Source organism: Tachypleus tridentatus, chromosome 2, assembly GCF_004210375.1.
Source record: "Tachypleus tridentatus isolate NWPU-2018 chromosome 2, ASM421037v1, whole genome shotgun sequence".
Lineage (NCBI taxonomy): Eukaryota > Metazoa > Arthropoda > Merostomata > Xiphosura > Limulidae > Tachypleus > Tachypleus tridentatus.
Window position 1 is genome coordinate 38,015,997 of NC_134826.1, and position 21,063 is coordinate 38,037,059.

At 34.3% G+C, this 21,063-nt stretch overlaps 1 long non-coding RNA gene across 3 annotated transcripts in view; it reads right to left on the reverse strand.

The window, feature by feature from the left end:
* Window positions 1–991: 991 nt before the first annotated feature.
* Window positions 992–21,063, reverse strand: part of LOC143235448 (uncharacterized) — a 119,012-nt gene continuing 98,940 nt past the window's right edge. For 2 of the 3 annotated variants that reach the window (XR_013019195.1, XR_013019206.1), the window contains one exon: window positions 992–1,619. This is a non-coding gene — a long non-coding RNA (uncharacterized LOC143235448). Of the gene's footprint in view, window positions 1,620–3,862; window positions 3,942–21,063 lie in introns of all 3 variants that reach the window. The other variant, XR_013019201.1, reaches the window with a different exon arrangement.

The window sequence follows — 21,063 nt, forward strand, 5'->3', positions numbered from 1 at the left end:
CCCTCCAGTTAAAGTTTCTTTCGGCTAAACAACAACAACAGAAAGGAATTATAATGCTAAAACATAACTGAACTCAAACGTCACTTAATACGTCAGCTATACCCAATCTTTTGTCATCGAGACCCACATTTTGTATGGTTTCTTGCGCATCCCACTCTTTCTTTAATCAAGTGAATTAAGTGATGGGATATAATACACAGATACACATTAAAATGATATATGTAGTGTAGTGATTACTTTTTATCTTCATTAATAAAAAATATATTAAAACGCTCAGTTTTGCAGTATTGCGATACCGAATTTACCCTAATCGGCCGCGACCCTAACAGAATATTTGCGCTTCCCTGAAGAGACGCATTTCGTCCAGTATGCCGACAACTTGCTTCTTGCCTCTTCTTTGCCTTCACTTTATCAGCTGCCACGCCTACTAGACTCGCATTAACCAGATTCATGTTAAACTTATCAAACCTTTTAGCTCCAAATTATCAATAGTCAAGTAGTTGAAATTCTTAACTTTTACCAAGTGCGTGGTTGAAGGAGGACTGATTAGTCTTCGAACGTCCCTGAAGGTTAATATTTCCTCAAAAATATTAACCTTATTTCAAAACAACTGCCAGAATAAAGAGAGACGCACCTCCATACTTTGAAAACGCCGAATACGCAAAACCTTCTTGCTGATACTTTATCTTCTACAATTCATTATTCTTGAGTCAATATTATCGTGACAGTTAATAAATTAAATAGTTTAATTATGAGCATAATCTACATAGTTTTTACTTTACAGTTAAATATATTTTTATTTTCTGTATCTTCAACATAAAAGTTAAGGTTTCTCTTACAGTCTTGGCCAAAATGGTTGCATAATTTGTAACAAATAATATGCCATAATTAAGATGGAGTACAAATACACTTAACACTGTCAAAATAAAAAAAAATCTGTGTTATATTAAACATCTACATACGTCATTTGTATTGTGAAACAGATTCTATGGATATTGTGAACGATTTATTAGAAAAACAAAATTTTATCATACACCTGTAAAAAGATGTGTAAATCAGCATTTTATCTATCTCAACAAAACCTCACCAACACATATATAATGATAAAATATAACATCAAACTACTATAACCAGTGTCTGTAGCCTAATATCAGTTCATATTAAACATTCAATACTTGGTTCGTCCTCCTCGTACCTCCCCAAGGCAAAGTGTTATGTTGTAGATAAGGTTATTGATATAATCAGAATTCTAATCCCAACTTGCTACTAGTATATACTACAACTTAGCTGCAGTAGCTACTTTACTGGCATGATTAGCAGTTTCCGGCCCAATTGTTCCCAACGGGATTAGAAACTGGAGTCTTTGCTGGCTATGGCAATCTTGTAAAGTCTTACTGGCCGAGATAATCCTGTACAATATGCATACTTTGGGGTGTAGCACTGTAATCATGGAATATAATATTATTGTTAAACTATGTTCTACCACATGGCAGAAATAACATCTCCATGTGATGCATGTAAGAAATGCCATTGTCGTTTCTCTGAAGGACACGAAAAGCAGTTTTCCACCATGATGAACAGCAACCTAAACATGTACTGCATCACCTTCTGTGTGTTCCCTGTGAAAAAGACAGTCTTTCTTCACCTGTTCTTCAAGCAAACGATGAACATAAATCCTACTATCAACTTAAGCAAAAATCTACTGAATGACGACCAAACAACACACTACTACATGTATAGTATACATGGGAGTAGATAAAAGAGATAATCCCCTTCAGATAGCTTTCGACCTCCCTTTTGGAGAAATTATTTATTTTATACAACGCAAAACAATAAAACGATACATACTCGGATTTCTTAATGAATAATAAATTGTGTACAAAATCACTTAAGTTTCCTTTGTGAAATGTTAATTTTAAATTTTACCAATCACGATCTATGTCATATCAAAACAAAACTAGAAATATTCCTTATCATTTAACAAAGCGAGATAAATAAAGTAAACAATTTTTACCAAAATTATGTACTTCAGAATAAGGCGAGCGACACCATTCCTACCATACATAAGTTTATTCTACAGATACCAAGAAACGTACAGAAAACATGAATCTTCGTATCAAATTGCCCTTCTTCAAATATCAAATGAGCTGTGAATAATACATATTCCTTTGTGTCCTTGCGACACACAAGAATAACAAAAAAGACATTTACGCTATAGTAAGTGAAAACTTTAAAATTAAAACAAAGTATTCCATTTTCCTGAGATTCGGTTCCAGGTTAACAGATTTATATGCTTGAAAGTTCTAGCAACTGAAGGGAAGTCCAAAATCGCTTCAATATTTTTATGTTTTGTACTCAATAACTTCGACTTTCTAAATGCATGTGCATAAATGTTTTACTAATATCGTTACACGACTAGTGGACTGTTGGCTCGTTCTCCCATCACCACTATTGGAATGTCACTTGTCAGCACCGTGCTGACACAAAAATCAGATTAGAACAATAAAAAAAATTAGGATAACCAAGATGATAAATTGAAGAAAGAAAATTTTTGACGTTATATATCAATATAATTTCTAAGTCAGTTCTTTTGTGTATGACAAAAATCCTACAAAATTTCAAAAATGTATGATTCATTGTTTTAAATTTTTATATGCAGTCAGGGTTGGTCATTTCTTCTGTTGAATAAAGTTTCCATAGCAAAATACTATAAATTTTTATCAGCTGTTTTATCCTTCGATACATAAAGTTTTTAAAACTTTATTTCATAAGTTGTGACACAAACATTTTTCAAAGAAACTCGTAACAGGAACTAATAAATTATTATTGTGCTGTCAAAGAATGAATTATTTTATTTGTTGTTTTTTACACCCTTTTATTTGAGCAAATAATACTGCTGTGAACAGAACCCGTGGTCTATTTATTCAATCACTATAACAAACGAAACAGGAAAAATATATTAATATCATCTATGTATCACTGAAGTATTTCAATGTCCAAAGCTCGTGACGTTAAAAATCGGGTTTGGATACCAGTGATGGATAACGTACAAGATACCTCATCGTGTAGTTTTGTGCGTAATAAATAAAATGTAAGTTCACAAGAGGAAGGCTGAGCACTGTATTCATAAGACGGCTGGTAATTCCCATACCAATTACCTGAAGCTAACCTAAAAAGGTCGAAACGTTGTTTTGTACTTTATTTTAACTAAGGTTATAATACCCATACCAGCCGTCATGAACACATTTTTACTTCAAATGGAGTTTTCATCATCAAGAAGGTTGAATATTGTTACGAATATCTAGATAATCTCAATGTTTTTAAAGTAGTGAAATCAGAATAGAAGTCGATTATTTCTTCCAACATTTACTTGATACACTTAGGGAGACAGATACTTAATTAGACACATTCTCCTTCCAAAAAGAAACCTTATAGCAAATTATAGAGTAAGTATTTTTAAAGTAATCTATTGAATTATATCAGTTATGGAAGAACAAAACGTGAAAGGTACTACGTTTTCGGCCCCCCGCTAGTACAGCGGTATGTCTCCGGATTTACAACGCTAAAATCAGGGTTCGATTCCCCTCGGTGGGCTGAGCAGATAGCCCTATGTGGCTTTGCTATAAGAAAAAAACACACACACACGTTTTTTGTACGGATAAGATTTGTAGCAACTAAATTACTTCACAAAATAAACATTTGCATTTATTGTTAAAAAATAATATATTACTTGTGACAGATTTGATTTTAATTTCGAAATGACAGATTAGGTGAAAGGCAGTTAGCCAATAGTATACTTACTACCAACACTAGGACTACTATAAACGAATAGTAGAACTCGACTGTTACTCTTACAACGTACCTACGGTTCAAAAGTGAGGAACGCGATTTGAGCCATGGATCCAGCACTCTAACCCTTATTAGACTGCACTATGTCCAGACTGGAAAGACAGATTAACGACATAGTTCATCTTATCAGATGTTGTCAGGTAAGGTTAAAGACAGGTGTCTTTCAAATCTAAAGTACATTGTGCAAAATAGTAAATGAAACATGTTTAGCTGAACTTAAGCATATTTTTCTCTTTTGTAATGTTAAAAGTGTTTATGTAATAAGTTAACGTTAATTTGCATAATGTTTAATTAACATTACGTCATGTTAAACTGGGAAACGTTTAGAAACGCAAATTCTGGGACGAGGTGGGAATATGACCTAATTGTTTTTCTTTAATATAGCCATCAGTCTGTTTGTTCGTTTTGAAATTCGCGCAAAACTACACGAGAGCTATTTGCGCTAGCCGTTCCTAATTTACCAGTGTAAGACCTAGTCATCACCATCTACCGCCAACCCTTGGGCTATTATTTTACCAACAAATAGAGAGATTGACCGTCACATTATAACGCGCACATGGCTGAAAGCACATGTTTGATGTGACGGGCATTCGGACTCCCGACCCTCAGATAACGAGTCGAGCGCCTTAATCACCTGACCATGCTTGGCCACAATATCTATTTGTAGCTTTTATTTACCATGAGTTATTGAAGCATCTATTGCCTAATACTGATGCGAGATATTAGTATCATATTTACCTTTTTACGGAATGCAAGCAAAAGTTGCGTAGTGTTCTTGCATTCTTCAATATCCATACCAATCCTTTACATTCACTATGTCTTTAAGCAGATGACAGAGAAGAGAGAATGTATAGTACCAAAGTAACAACCTATATAAGTAATACGTTTGGGTTTGTCTGTCCGAAACGTTCCTCGCAAATGTCTCAATCAAACGACATAAATCTCATATAGGAAGAAAGGCCTTTTTCCCGAGGATCCCAAACAGCATGTTGGCTTTTCAATTCAAAACAATTATACCTGTTTTTTGCTTCGTCAGACTTTTGATTGCAATGAGTATGGCACACGATGCCACAATGCTGTTGTTCTGAATTGATGACCGATTTCAATTGCAACTTTAGTTTCTTTTGTTATTTGCAAATTATTTCGTACCAACAACACTTAATCTGTGCGTATTTTACTTAAAAATATACATCATACTAAATGCAATTTCCACTGGCTTTCACGACTTATTTAGGTCTAAAATATGCAAAAGTACTTTGTTACAAACCATACACTTTTCATTTTGTGAATGCATACTTAGACATTTCTGTATATTCAGCAAAATATTCCTTTATAACAACTTAGCATTTATTTTATTTTGTAATAATTTAGCTTCGATTAATTTTACAAACTACGATGATTTCCTTTTAACTACTTGTTTTCTTTACTACTGGTTTTATTATTCGTTTCTGTTAATGTTTTTTGTTTCAACTCCTGTAACCGTGTCATATACTGAAAGCTCATAACTGTTTCATATTCTGTATACTATTATAAACCCTATTATTTTATTTTATTGTTTACTTTACGTGTAGTTTTATGAAAAACTGTAGTTCCTTTATATGACTGTCTGTTCGACCGCGTAAAAATTTTTCAAATAGTCAAAACTTATCGATCTAACACATAATGCCTGTAAGAAAGGACAGTTTAAATGGCGTGCGTGAAAACTCGCCAAGCGAAGGGCATGAAAACTGTCGCAACTGTCTTGCAAGTCGCGGATAGTGTATTATTAATATACAGGGTTTTTGGAAAGTCATTGTGCACTTATATATTTATTAACAGACATGTTTCAATATAGAATACAGGAGGTAAATATGAATGACAATTATAAACAATGTTGAAAGTGACCCCCGTTGGCATCAATACAGGCCAGGATCCTTCTTATTTTGTTTCTAAACACCGCTATCAGTTGCTGGCTTGAAATAGACTGAATAAAATATGATTACAAAACTGCACGGTGACTTTCCGAACACCCTGTAGAACGGCATATTTATGAAATTACAACGCTAAAAGACTACCGTGTAGCTATGCGCTAAAACAAATAAAAAAAACACAACCTGAAGAAGACATCTCAAACTATTAATAAAAATAACAATCTACCAAACTTTTATTATTATTATTATTTGCAACAATAACCAAAGCAAAAAACAAAAGAAAATTATGTGTAATTTATATTTAAATAAACGATAACGTGATATATCAATTCTTTATTAAAACTGATATGACGAAATGTTGGAAATTAAAAGGTTTCTATCAAGTAGCTACCAGTTTATGCTAATTTAATATCAGGTTATGACTCTTTTCTTGAAATATTACTGTGTCAAAGTTTAATAACAAGTATTTAATAAACAATGTGTGAATATTATTTTTAATAATCCTTGAAGAATCTAATTTTGTTGCAGAATGATACATATCTCTAACTTATGAGAATGCTTAGTTCTAATTCTGGTGCAGAATGGTATATATCTCTAACTTATGAGAATGCTAAGTTCTAATTCTGCAGTGGTATATATCTCAGAATGCAGAATGATATATATCTTAGATTAGGGCAACGCTTAGTTCTAATTCTGGTGCAGAATGATATATATCTTAGATTATGGCAATGCTTAGTTCTAATTCTGGTGCAGAATGATATATATCTTAGATTATGGCAATGCTTAGTTCTAATTCTGGTGCAGAATGATATATATATCTTAGATTATGGCAATGCTTAGATCTTCTTTTTCTCCTTTATATCGCAAACACAATGATAAGCTATTTATTTATGGCCAGGTGGGTTAAGGCGTTCGACTCGTAATCCGAGGGTCGCGGATTCGATTCCCTGTCGCACCAAACATGCTCTCCCTCTCAGCCGTTATAATGTGACGGTCAATCCCATTATTCGTTGGTAAAATAGTAGCCCAAAAGTTGGCGGTGGGTGGTGATGACTAGTTGCCCTCCCTAGCACTAGAAAAGACAGGCAACGAATTAACTATGTCTACTTAACTGAGACAGTTACCTACTTCTTTATATACTTATTATTGAAAGCATCAGTGAAAACTGAAAGGCCATCGATTAATAAAATATAAAAGTCCCATCCTTCTCTTTATCCCAGAGTTTATCTCGCATAGTTCGTTCTTCAACCATAGAGTCATCTGGTGTTAGTGCTGTTTCCGGTTCCTCCTTACACATTGTCGTTCTTAAAAGCAACACACCATCCGATCTCGTGTAACTTATTTTAAAATGTATGTAATATTAGCGATATCGTGATATGCATGTTACTTCCCTGTATGATATGCTTCCCTTTAAATGTCTAGTTAGACAATAATGATTACAATGTGTCTTGAATTAATGTAACAACAAAACATGAAATCCATTCCAGAACACTTCAGCGAAAACAAAAGCCTGTTCTCAAGCAACGAGGTAATATTTCACAACGACAGTAAAATAAAAGATCTTGCTTGCATAATTTTATTCCTGTGCTATAAAACTAAATTTACATTCAGCTTTGTTCCGAATTCACTATCACATTTTGTTCACAGTAACTCAGTAGTGATTCTTAAGTGGATTAGGAGTAGAATAGCTTTCAAAATATAGGTTCACACGCCATCAAATTTTATTCATTGTATCTCTGTAATGACTCTTGGGTGAATTAGGAATAAAATTAGTTTAACAGTTTGGTTTGGTTTGTTTTGAATTTCGAGCAAAGAACAAAGAGAGCATTTTTCATGTTCAAAAGTTTAAAATAAATTACTGTAAACTAATTGAGCACTAAATAAAAAATAGTTTATAAGACGTTTGATCGTTTAGGACAAGACAGAAGCTATAAAGTCATATGCTCAAAATTAATGGCAACGTGGTAGGTAACCCTGTAAGTGTTCCAACATGGTAGACATGATTCATACGTGAACATATAGTTTTGGTTTGGTTTGTTTTGAATTTCGCGCAAAGATACACGACGGCTATCTGTGCTAGCCGTCCCTAATTTACCAGTGTAAAACTAGAGGGAAGGCAGCTCCTCATCACAATCACCGCCAACTCTTAGGTTACTTTTTTCCAACGAATATATATTATAATGGGATTGATCGTAACATTACAACGCCATCACGGCTGAAAGGGCGAGAATGTTTGGTGTGGCAGAGATTCGAACTCGCTAACTTCTGATTACGAGTCGAGTGCCTTAACCACCTGGCCATGCTAGGCCCAGTTTAAAAGCTTATGAATAAAATGGTGCAATGTGAAAACTTCCAAGATACTTTATTTTGCTGTGTTTGTAAGGTAATTCACCGTTTAAAACAAAGTAAAATTTTGACTTCTTTCGGTAAAGTTCTTTTAGGTGGCAACAAACATATTTTGGCATTTCAATGTCACCACGTCAAGCAGAGACACGTGAAGAGTTTTCTTTACCATTTCACAGCAGAGTTTGTGAAATTTTAAATCGAGATATTCATAAATTAACAAAGGTGATATTAAAGATTAAACCAAGAATAGTTAATAATAATAATTGTGGTATATCTTCCAAATCAAGTAATTTATTTTTTAATTACAGTGGCCAACATTCGCGCACGAATCCAAACATCGCATGTCTCCGTTACGCAGTCTCAACATGGCGATTGATGACAACAGAAAAAATCGTGAAGTACACAATCGAAAACGGTATACATATTATTACTTGAGACGTACAAGAAGATATCTTGCTGCCAAAGCCCATATAAGTTGGTTAGCATAAATATGAATAGTTCACAAAACCCCCAACAGAGCTTTCTTTGTTGAAATTTTGAGCAAAAGATAAAAATTCAAAGTTATCTATATCTCTCTTTGGAGACTGTAAAAAGTATTTTTGTTACAGTTCTCATGTAAACTGGCCGAAATACGGTAGAGACATTTAACCTTCTTTGTGTTACCAATATGAGCAAGTCCACCATTTTTGTTTGACAATGTGTGGGACTGTAAAAAAGTATCTTTGTACTCATGTAAACTAGTCATAATAGGGCCTAGAAACAGCCCAAAACCACCAAAGTAGGCTTTTTGGAGATCTTTAACCCCTACGAAGAATCAAAATTGGAAAAGTCAACCTTTATAAATGTGTTGGGCACATAAATTGTATTTGCGTTATTTTAATTCTGTTATTTTAATACTGCTATAAATAAGACTACACAGGAGCCAAAATATACATTTGTGGGTTGTTTTGCCTTTGAACCCATAAAAATTGTTAAGAAAAGACTAGATAGCAAAATATTAGAAAGGTTACTGGACGTAATACAGGCATAACTCTACTAAAGTTTAAGTCAATCTGCCGAAAGATAAAGGAATGGCAGTGAAATGAAAAGTGTTTGGAAAAGAAAACAACAGAAAAAAAAAAGTATATATCTGTGTGTGTGTGGGTGGGTCTCCATCAAGAGACATAAATATTGTTTTGTTAAGTTAGAAATATCATAAATGTCCTTTATTTTGATCAACTCTTTCCTTAGTTTATCATTCGATTACAGTTTGCGGGTATGTGTAGCTGTTTTTTTGTGAGGCCCAGCATGGCCAGGTGGGTTAAGGCGTGCAACTCGTAATCTGAGGGTCGCGGGTTCGCATCTCCGTCGAGCCAAACATGCTCGCCCTTTCAGCCGTGGGGGCGTTATAATGTTACGATCAATCCCACTATTCGTTGGTAAAAGAGTAGCCCAAGAGTTGGCGATGAGTGGTGATGACTAGCTGCCTTCCCTCTAGTCTTGCCCTGCTAAATTAGGGACGGCTAGCGCAGATAGCCCTCGAGTAGCTTTGCGCGAAATTTAAATTTAAAAACAAAATTTTTTGTTGTTGTTGTTTTACCTCTTCAATAAACGGTTAGCTAGTGAGGTCAAAATACAAAATTAAACTAGATATCAATCAAAGCAGTCAGCAGAATATAAAAATATAAGTAAAATTAAAAAGGTATTTTACAGATCTCACTTCTACATCTCGAAATTATGTTACAAACTTTCAAGGGGTTTGGATCAACCACATAAAACCAGTTTGAAGCTCAGAGAAACGAACTATTCAGAGCTATCTGTAACAACCATATTCACATACATGTAGAGAGAAGAGCAAGATAAGCTTATCGATTTCATTATCTGAAACGGAAGACAAGCTTTAGGTCGGTTGTTATGTCAGTCGGTAATAGTATCATTTCGTTGTGATAGGATCTAGGTCATAAATAATGGGCAGAAACTCTGTTTAATATGTCAGACCAGTTTTATTGATGTAGATGAAAGTGACTTGATATTTTCTTTCCTCTATAACAGGTGCCTTGGTATTCAATTATAAAATAAAAAGCAGTAAATTAATACAATGGTAATTCTTACGATCAACTAAGATTATGGGATTTGCGAATTCTATATGCAAGATCAAATTTTGCAGACAATAAATATAGTTGTTGTTTTTCTGCAAATAGACTGTTTTGGAATAATAAATACATTTTAATGTTACGATAACTTTGTTTAGTGGAATATTTTTTTTTCTCTTGTCATTAATGGAATTATGTGTAATCCGAATAAAACAGTTTAAAAATTCTGTACGTAGGACATTTCTGAATTCAACTGACGTTATTGGCATAACATTACGTTAACAAAAATAGTAACAAAACAAAGACATTTGATGTTGTTTTTATCAGTTAGACTTAAGTGCTTTTCTTTAGAATATTCGTTGTTTGTTTGATAATTAAAGCCAAAGAAAAATAATCATTTTACTTTGATTTATTTTATATGTAAATACATTTAATTTATTCAAAATTAACTACCACTTCATAACATGAAATGTACTGTAACAACAACGGAATTACCGGTCTTACCCGTGTTATCGGTAAGATGTTTTGATTCGAATCCGACGGAAAAGAAATTGTAATTGACACTGACCTGAGATATAGAACAGCTTTCGAGCGTGTTTAAAAGGTTGGAAATGGAATACTTACCTGTAAATAGAAAACATTTTAATTAGCAAGAACTATTGTCAATTGCACGGACAACATAATTATATTTTTCCTGTTTATAACTTAAGAGACTTTTCTGTGAAAACAAACAAACAAAAAACATTCGAGTGTATCTATATCTCACGCTATTCAGGTATGAGGTTAAATTAAAACGACATTTGACAGAAGAAGCAAAATCTTAGAGCTTTAATGTCCCGTAAAAGTTGGAAACTATATCCTTAAATAAGACGAGGGTTTGTTTTTGAAAACTACTTGTCAGATGATCTGGTTGTCAACGAAACCCGTTGGAAAGTCTTATCTCAGATTATTTTTCTTTAGACTTAGACTGAAGTGAGAATGATAAACGTATATGTCATGAACTTCCCAATCAGCCAAACGCACACAGAACTCACATTTCTCTCCTGTATGTTAGCATTTTTTTTATATATAACCATTTTGTCTGAGGAAATAAAATAGCATTTTTTTTTATCTACGTGAATAAAGACAGATTTATGTACACAGTCCTAACGTGGTGCTAGCAGTCTTGTAGCATCAATTAACGTTGCTCATCATACAAACAACTAAGAAAATAGCTTTGTCACTATATTTATTTTTGTGCCCCCTTTCAGTGGCATAGCGATTTGTCTGTGGACTTACAACGCCGGAAATCGAGTTTTGATACCCGTGATGGGCAGTGCACAGATAGCCCACTGTGTAATTTTGTGATTAACTACAAATAAACCATTTACTTTAAGGCATCTGGTAAGTTTAATGTAAATGGCATCTAAGTGGCACGTGATCTACACAACCAAATAAGGAACCACAAGGTTCAGGCTCGGTTGTTTTTTATTTATTTATAATAGTTAACGAAAGGGAATACAGACATTTAACAGCAACAGTCGCCTGTATATATACTATTAACTTCATATTAGAATTGATTGCCACTTTTATAACATACCTATAGCTATGCCCCCCCAACGGCACAGCGGTATGTTAGCGGACTCATACTGCTAAAAACCGTGTTTCGATACCCGTGGTGGGCAGAACGCAGATAGCCAATTGTGAATCTTTGTGCTTAATTCTAAAGAAACAAAACCTACAGCTAAAATTGAAAACCCCTCATTTTGAGCTTAAAGTGCTTATTTAATAAAGACTAAATTATATCACCTACAAGCCTACATTATGTTTGCAAAGCTCTTGATTGACACGATTTTCCAAATGTAAAAAGTGAAAGTTTTTAAGCAGACGCGTGGTTTCTTCACCACTAGACATAAACATCTTCATATCTTAAAGCAAAATTAAGTACATTTCAGTTACTGGGCAAATACGGAATTCCAGTGAAAAAACAAAAAAAAGAGTGGCAGTATTATATCAACTACATTTTGTCTGTTATGCGCAGCAGCCGGAGAGACCTTTCGATGAATATCAAAATTTATTCAGGCCTAATACGTTACAAAACACAACGATAAACTGAAGCACTTTGAATTCAGCCGTTTTAGAGAGACTGAGTGAAGCTCAATGGTTTGCGTGCTGGGCTGTGGCTCCAAGGTTCCGTCTTTCACGCCTCGTTACCGCCGAAAATAACAAATCGTGCTCTGCACTTTCAGCTCTTAAATGCTTCATAAAAATGGTGGTAAAATTTCATTATTCGTCCAAAGTAGCCCAGAAGCTATTAATGTTGTCTGTTTTCTTATAATCTATCCTTTATTCAAATTTGTCAAATGGCTAAAGCAAGTGGCCCCCTAGCAGCTTTGTGCGAAATTCAACAAAATAAATAAACAAACCATTTATGAGGCATCAAACGAATAACGTCAAAACATGAACTCTCATCTATATCATAATTTAAGTTGATCATTGTTCGGTTTTCAACAGGACTGTACTGATTTTCATTGTGTGACTAAGGCAGTTCGAGACAATATCAAGGAAGTTTAATATTGCATTTTTTTAAATTTCATACACGGCCTGCAAACTGTCCGTATTTTTCACTTTGAAAGATAAAAAAACTTAATTTACATGTTAATATCAGTCTGAGCTTTAAAATAATACTGATTTTCTACCGTCGTCTTTACTGACTTTACACATTTACAGAACTTATCAAAACAGCTGCTCCACTGTCATTTTCTCGAATGTGGATGCGTCGGATCTGAAGTGATAGGTTCCTAGAATGAAAAATGTGTTGTTTTTTCCTTTCACATGAGTTATCACTTTCAATACAATAGATGATAGAAATTTCGACTGCAATCTTCATGACTGATCCAATATGTTTTGTTTTTCCCGATAAGAAGAGTGTAATAACACATAAACTACATTTTACCCTATTCATGTGAAAAACCGGATGACTACAACATTAAGCCTAACTTATCGTTAACAGCAGCATACAACATATCTAACGAAGTTGAAATATCTTACTGTGATTTAATATTACGCGTATTCTTAGATCATACAATTCTTGTAAGTTGTTGAATTAAACTCAAAATATACAGGATTGTTTATTTAAGCTCTTCGGTAATAGCATGAATAATAAAACCGTTTTCATTCTTTTCACTTATTCTGTCGTTAATACGTTTAAACCTTCAGTTATTTAAAAACATGTTTACAATAAATATTGATAACAAGAAAGCTAACAGCTTGAGCTAGTTTACCTAATGAATTTGGACAAGATGCATAGTTTCAGATACATTTCGCACTTTCGGTTGCGAGTATATTATAAAAGTGACAGTGTGTCCTATTATTCGGTTTATAGAACAAAACAAAGCGATTGTAGAAGCAAATCCTACTGATCAGCGGGTTCACAATGTTGGATATCCAACCTATTCGTTTCGCCCAAGTGCGAATAAACTGCTGTTCCCTTTCTTGATTACATTTTGTGGAGAACACAATAAAGCATTCTTGAACTTAAATTTTACCCATGTGATCTGAACAGAGCCAACAAATTAAAGAGGTGCCTTAGAAAATGTTTACACCATGCGTTTGTTTTCGAAATACGTAGTACAAAAAAATTCAGAAAAGTCCAGCTGGTAGCTCGAGCAATCATATGTCAATGTTCACTTTGCAGTTTATTACATACACGCTATTTTGACCTAACACATGCGGCATTATATAAAGGCACCAATACATGACACAGACAGGCCAAATGTTAAAGCTGCCACCATCAATCATGAACAAAAAATAATAATCGCGATTGCCAAGATCTTAATTAGAAATAAAAGAAAAACAGTAAACTAAAGAAAAAGAAATATCTGGACTTACTAACAAAACAATTTCCCAAGTTTCAACTCACACATTTATGTACTACCGAAAACGAAATTTGTAAGGCTATGTCAGGTATTTCTCCATCTTTTTATTCAATTTAAAGTTTTTGATTACGTAGAAAAAATTAATTACCAGTCTTATTACAGCGTATATTACCCACCAGTGTCTTTTTATCCTTGTTTTCCCTCTGTGATCGTGTTTACAGAAAAAAGACAAAGTCTGCCACATGAAACGTTTCAAACGACAATAGAAATGAAGAATTGCTAAGAAAAACGTGGAGGGAGGAAGATGGAAAAGAGGGGCTACGATTTTTATGACCACGAAGGTATACTCGAATGCAGTAATACGTAATGAAGTATGACATGTCCAACACCATCATTCAAACAGAAAAGTTAATCTGTTTCCGTTTGGCATGGAAGAAGAAATCAAACTATTATAAAATGGTGATGTACAAAGCAATCGCCTAAGGTGAAAAGAAAAGAAAACGAAAACGTAAATCTTGGGCCATCCTTCCGTTGTAATTATTACATTTTAAGAAACGTTTAATTACACCTTACCTAACAGACTTACTATAAACGGCAAAACTAATAAATTCTCTTTGTGGTCAGGTAACTCCTCGAATGCAAAAAACGAAAGAGAAAAACTAGTGTGACAAATTACGTTACAATAAAATATTTCTGTTTTTATGGGAACCCTGCTATTTCTATTTACACATTTGTTTATATACTAGTGTAATCGTAAGCTCATGAACGAGATGCAAGTTCTTCCAGTTTAAATGAATTTGCCAATTTCATCTCTTTCTTTCCAAATCCCACGAAATTATTTTGTACATATAAACTGACAGCGGTGTGGTTGTGATTTCACGCAACGTGCAATTCAATATCCACTTGTTCCCCTTCCCAGTGGAACAGCGGAATATCTGCGGACTTAACAACGCTAGAATTCAGATTTCGAGCACACATAGCCCATTGTGTAGCTTTGTGTTTAACTTCAAAACAACAATATCCATTTTCACACTTCTATAAGATTACATTTTCCTGGTCTTTAGTTTATCAGTATAAAAGTATTATCACTTGGAAGAAAAACCAGAAAAACGTACACATGGTTTTCATTACAGAATTTGTATTTTGAGACAGAATTTATACCTCGTGTTTTGGGTATTTGATTTTACCGTGTGCGTGTCAATGTTTCTTACTAATTCAATTAAACGAAGAGAAATTTCTGCCTTACTAATCGTTCTCAGAAAACCTCACTTCAAATGGCATAATGTGGTAGTTTTGTTTTCTTATAGTATTATGTTTTTATTATTGCTAAATCAAACTATAAGCGAAAGGTTTATTCACACAGGATTATGTGTCACAAAAAATTTCAATGGTTTACACATGAGATAATGATAGCTTTATTTTAATGTCATACGTATAAAATTCAAATATAATACCTATTATATATGCAAAAACGGCTCGTTTGGGTTGAGAAAGGCCCGGCATGGCCTAGCGCATAAGGCGTGCGACTCGTAATCCGAGGGTCGCGGGTTCGCGCCCGCGTCGCGCTAAACATGCTCGCCCTCCCAGCCGTGGGGGTGTATAATGTGACGGTCAATCCCACTATTCGTTGGTAAAGAGTAGCCCAAGAGTTGACGGTGGGTGGTGATGACTAGCTGCCTTCCCTCTAGTCTTACACTGCTAAATTAGGGACGGCTAGCACAGATAGCCCTCGAGTAGCTTTGTGCGAAATTTCCAAACAAACCAAACAAACAGGGTTGAGAAAATATTTTACGTAGAAGAGCGAACAACGTTTCGACCTTCTTCGGTCATCGTCAGGTTCGCTACGTAAAATATTTTCTCAACCCAAACGAGCCGTTTTTGTATTTCTCTACAAGTGGGTTTTCTCGATATCACTGATTATAACAGCTATTGTTTTTTATTCTTATGCAGCTTCTTAAAATATAAATACGTAATTGTTGGGTGAAAATTCAAGAGACTTTTTTCTATGACGCACACCTGAATTTCTAAAGTTGGATTTTAATAAAATGTGGAAAGTTAGACATTTCCCGAAATACCCTAATAGTATCCTATTAATATTAAACGTAAGTTAGAAGCAAAACGTTTTATTCAAAGGTGACTCCTGAAGTACATATAATAAAAAGAACAGCTTCTGTTATACAAGAAATAATAAAGGTTAAACATGGTTATTTTACTTAGCTGTAAACTGGTAGGGCTAAGGTATGAGCCGCGATATGCTACTGAACACGCTTCGCACTTTCAGCTGTGGGGTCGTTACAGGTCTTATATCAATCCCCCTGTCCTTTCGAGAGCAATTGTATAACAGTCGTAGTGCAACTGACTGGTTGCTCGCCTTCTTGTCAAAGTTTCAAATTAAAGATGAATGTACTCTGCTCTGAGTATTCCAACGTGTGACGTAAGGTGTCGCTAATAATGACTGTACTATAAATTGGTAGGTTTAAGGTTCGAGCCGCAACATACTGTTCAATAGGTCTGTTTTAAGTCTTATAATTAATTCCACTATTTGGTCACAAGCGCTTGACAACAAGATGGGTGTTAGTGAATGGTCGGTATGCTTGAACCATAGGGGCGCTAACCTGATTATTTAGTCAATCTGTAGCATATGGTGTCATTCTGGTTACTAATAATCTGATAATTAAAAAATAAATACAACAATACGTTTGTACACTAAACACCTGAAACGATAAATATAATATTTGAAGTACTTTGTGTTTTGCATTATTTTTAATACATTCAGACTTTTGTCTTGTTTTCTTGAAACCTTCCTGATCAAGCTATGAAACATTATCGGAGTAACTTTCTAATCGTCACCTTCAAAATATTATTTTTTCTTCAATCCGTTCTAGAGTTCCGTGCTTCTCCTGAAAGCGAGAATAGGAGATACAGGAGATAAGTAAAGAGAGTGTGACAGGTCGCACCTAAACGTCACTCTTTGTTTTGCGCCACGATACACAACCATCCGAAGGTAAACTACAGTCCATGTACCCTTCTTCACAGGCAAGCTCGTCTTACATAGATGTAACGTGAACCAAACGTTCCACTGCTACCAACAATTTCTTCAGATTGACAGACCCTTACGCACCATATTGTTGTAAAGAATATTGAAGTGAACTAATTAAATACACAGAGCACCACAGCAAATTATCTATGTGGAAACTATTTTAAAAAGATAAATCCAACAAATTTATATTATTTGGACTATCATATCATAATAATTAGTATTTTCGCTAAAATAAACTTTCATTATTTGAAAATAGAGAGCTGATGCAACAAGCCCCGAGTGAAAATGTTCTCTTCCAGCTTAATTAAAAGCATTATTATAAAGGAACAAACACGTGGTGTGTGTGTGTGTGTGTAAGGCGTTCGACTCGGTCAATTCCACTATTAGTTGGTAAAAGAGCAGCCCAAGAGTTGGCGGTGGGTGATGATGATTAGCTGCCTTCCCTCTGGTTTTACACTGCTAAATTCGGGACGGCTAGTGCAGATAGCCCTCGAGTAGCTTTGCGCGAAATTCAAAAACAAACAAACAAAAAACAAGCTAGAAAGGAACATTCTCACTCGAGACTCGTTGCATCAACTCTTCATATACACGGATATTTCAGTTGGATAAAAATATGCATACTAGTTTTCAATCATAAACATGTACTTATCATTCATAAGAATATAAACAGATAAACCAGGGGAAAAGGAAGACGCGAGTACATACACAAACTTGTTCTGGAAACAAACTGAACTTTTAATGTCATATTCTCAAGCTTACAATATAAATTGTGATATAAGTAGATCTATAACCAAATACCTAAAAATACACACGTACAGAAGCTCCATTCTATACATTATTCTATATGTTTTTTGTAGCAAGAAAATACCAGTCCGCAAATTTTATTCTGTTTAAAAATGAAACTACCGCCTTTGAAATACGCAACCTTCACTTTTAAGTAGATCTATAGTTAAATTTATTTTTGATTTGTAAAAAAAAAATCAATAGCTGCGAAACTGTAGAGAAACTTTCAGAGTTTCGGTTCTCTGCTCGTTCGATGTTTAATCTTCCGTGGTCTGTGACAAACGATATCGAACTAGAAAATAAAATCAAATAGCCAAGTAGCTTCTACTACATGTTAAACAGAACTGAATTTACATATTTTCTTTTCTTTCCATAGCTGAAAAAGCAGAGCTAAGCGAAGACCGATATTATCTGCGTATCAAATTCTAAGAGGTCAGAACAACTTCAGAACGCACGGCAGAAAAATATTTTTAAATAAAAACGTCACAACTGGATGCTAAACAACCAAATGATCCATTATGTATTTATACAAGAATATCTAATTTCATCTTTCATCAAATCCTAGAAGGTTTAGTGCCTCATGACGAATAAAGTAAATACAAATTCCAATCACAAGGTAAGAAGTACACGAATAAACAACGTTTGCACAAGTCCTGAAAGTGATTGCAGTTACAAACAAATTGCTAGATATATAGACAGGAAGAAAACGGTTTAAGGCGTTATTTAACGATATTTTTTCAAGTTGAAAAAAAGATGTTACTCAATTGGGATAACGTTAAAAACAATGTGTTGGTTGCAAAGACCATTCTTATCTGAGAGTATGATAGTCACGAATCTTTAGACTAATGTTTCAATATCTCTGCATAAACGGAAAAAAAAATCAGAAAATCTAAACCAAGCCATGTCTCTGTTTGAAGAGCAGAAATGAAGAGGGCGAATTCGTTTAACTAATAAATAATTAATTATTAGTAAGTTCAAGGAAAACTTAATAACTGTTGAATAAAAACGTTACTAGTATCATATTTATATATAACACTAAATGAAGGAAGTTTCTGATCTTTTTAATTAAGCATAATGGGCTATTTGTGCTCTGCCCACCATGAGTATAGAAACCCGGTTTCTAGCGTTGTGAGTCCGCAGATACGCCGCTATCCAACTAAGGGCTCTAAATGAAGGAAACAATAAAAAAAATTAAAGACAATGGTTATTCTTAAGATGCACCAGTGCAAAATATAAATGTTACAGAAAACTCTAAGATGTTGACTAAAAATAACCGAAAATGGCGCAGTATCAACATCACGAGGCATTTTTAGATAGGAGTTATGTAGGATGACGCCAATATTATCAAACCAGGCTTTCAGTCATTAATCAGTTAGAAGAAAATCAAAATAATTATTTGCAGTAATCAGGTTAAATAATAAAACTATGTTGAAACTATTATAAAATCCGAGTCTATAAAATGAGTGTCTAAATGTAATATTAACACTAGATAAAAATAGATAGCCATTTTTATTATCTTACAACAATGTAAAGATTACTATTATGAGGTTTGGTTTGATTTTATTTTGAATTTCGCGCAAAGCTACACGAGGGCTATCTGCGCTAGCTGTTCCTAATTTAGCAGCTAGGCAGCTAGTCATCACCACCCAATGTCAACTTTTGGGCTACACTTTTACTAACGAATAGTGTTGGGATTGACCGTCACTTTATAACGCCCTCACGGCTGAAAGGGGCGAGCATGTTTGATGTGACGGGGATTCGAACTCCGGACCCTCAGATTAGGAGTCGAGCGCCCGAATCACCTGACCATGTGTCGCCCCCTATTGTGAGGTAACTTCATTCTATTTATTTCTTTTACAGGTACATTATGCTACTATATTAAGAGTACAAAAACCATCGTTTTTAGGCACAATGAAACGTACAAATCTATGTTATTATTATCAGGAGTAGTATATAATAAACATCTGATTTATTATTTACTTTCCACTCCGTTCCCCCGGTGGGGCAGCGTTATATCTACGGACGTACAATGCAAAAATCCAGGGTTCGATTCTCCGAGATGGATAGAGCAAATAACCAATATGGCTTTTTCTAAAATAAACAATCTTTTCACTTTCTATTTCTGGACATGGTCTTAAAAATGAACTCATCCATTAACGGTTGTAGATGGATATATTCTAAGGCTCTAAGCTAACACTTGTGCTGGTAACTATGTTACTGAACTAGTCGACTGTAACTAATACTAAAGATTTTACCTTTCAATGTGGGAAAAAAACACGTTAGATTTGTGTCTTTTACTCTTAATTCATTGTATTTATTTTTCTAAATACGATTACAACGGATATTTATTGGTATAATCCGATTCTTAGCCTCTTACACAATCATATATATACACACATACACATACATATATATCAGAGTTAAACAGTTTTCAATCTCTAATATTGTCCATTGACTTTCACAAGTATCTTTACATTAGATACTAACATAAAGCATTTGAAGAGTATGTTTTCTTTAACGTCATTTTAACATGTTAAAAAATTTAAATGACATTTTCTTCGGGTCGAACAAAATACATTGTAAATTCAGCTCATTATAAGCCAGAGGGTGCCCAGATTGGAGGTCACAAGACAGTGTCAGTAGGGTCGTTGCATATACACAATATACAGAATTTTTTTAAATGCTCGTTATCTAAGTTTCACTGGATGGGGGCCTCTGACAGGATGTGGAATGTTCCGAGGGGATGGGGTAGGGGGCTTGTGCTGAGAAAGTTTGAAACCCATGTTTTAATCTAACGGACTTCTTTTGCTTTAAACCATTAACAGCAATCATGAAGATTACCTTAATTTTCATTTTGTTTAGGATGAAAGGAAAATGATTCAGAAACTCCATAATATTGTTTCTGGTCACGATCCTAAAAACTAGTTTATGTTACGTTGTTTTCCAATTGGAAATTCCAACTGCCACAAGCTTAGTTCCTCCATGGTACTCAATGCTGCCTTAAGGCAACGTCAGAGCTTAATGAAACTTACCCTCACCTTTATTAATTTTTAATGGCCAACTTAAGCTCCTGTTTGCTATCGTAATTATAATATATGGTTTTCTTTTGAAATGGATTGTTTCTTCTCCAAACTAAAACATTTTATAATACGAGAGCATTTATGGTCATTACTCTAAACCTAATAAATTATCAGTTCTTTAACTGC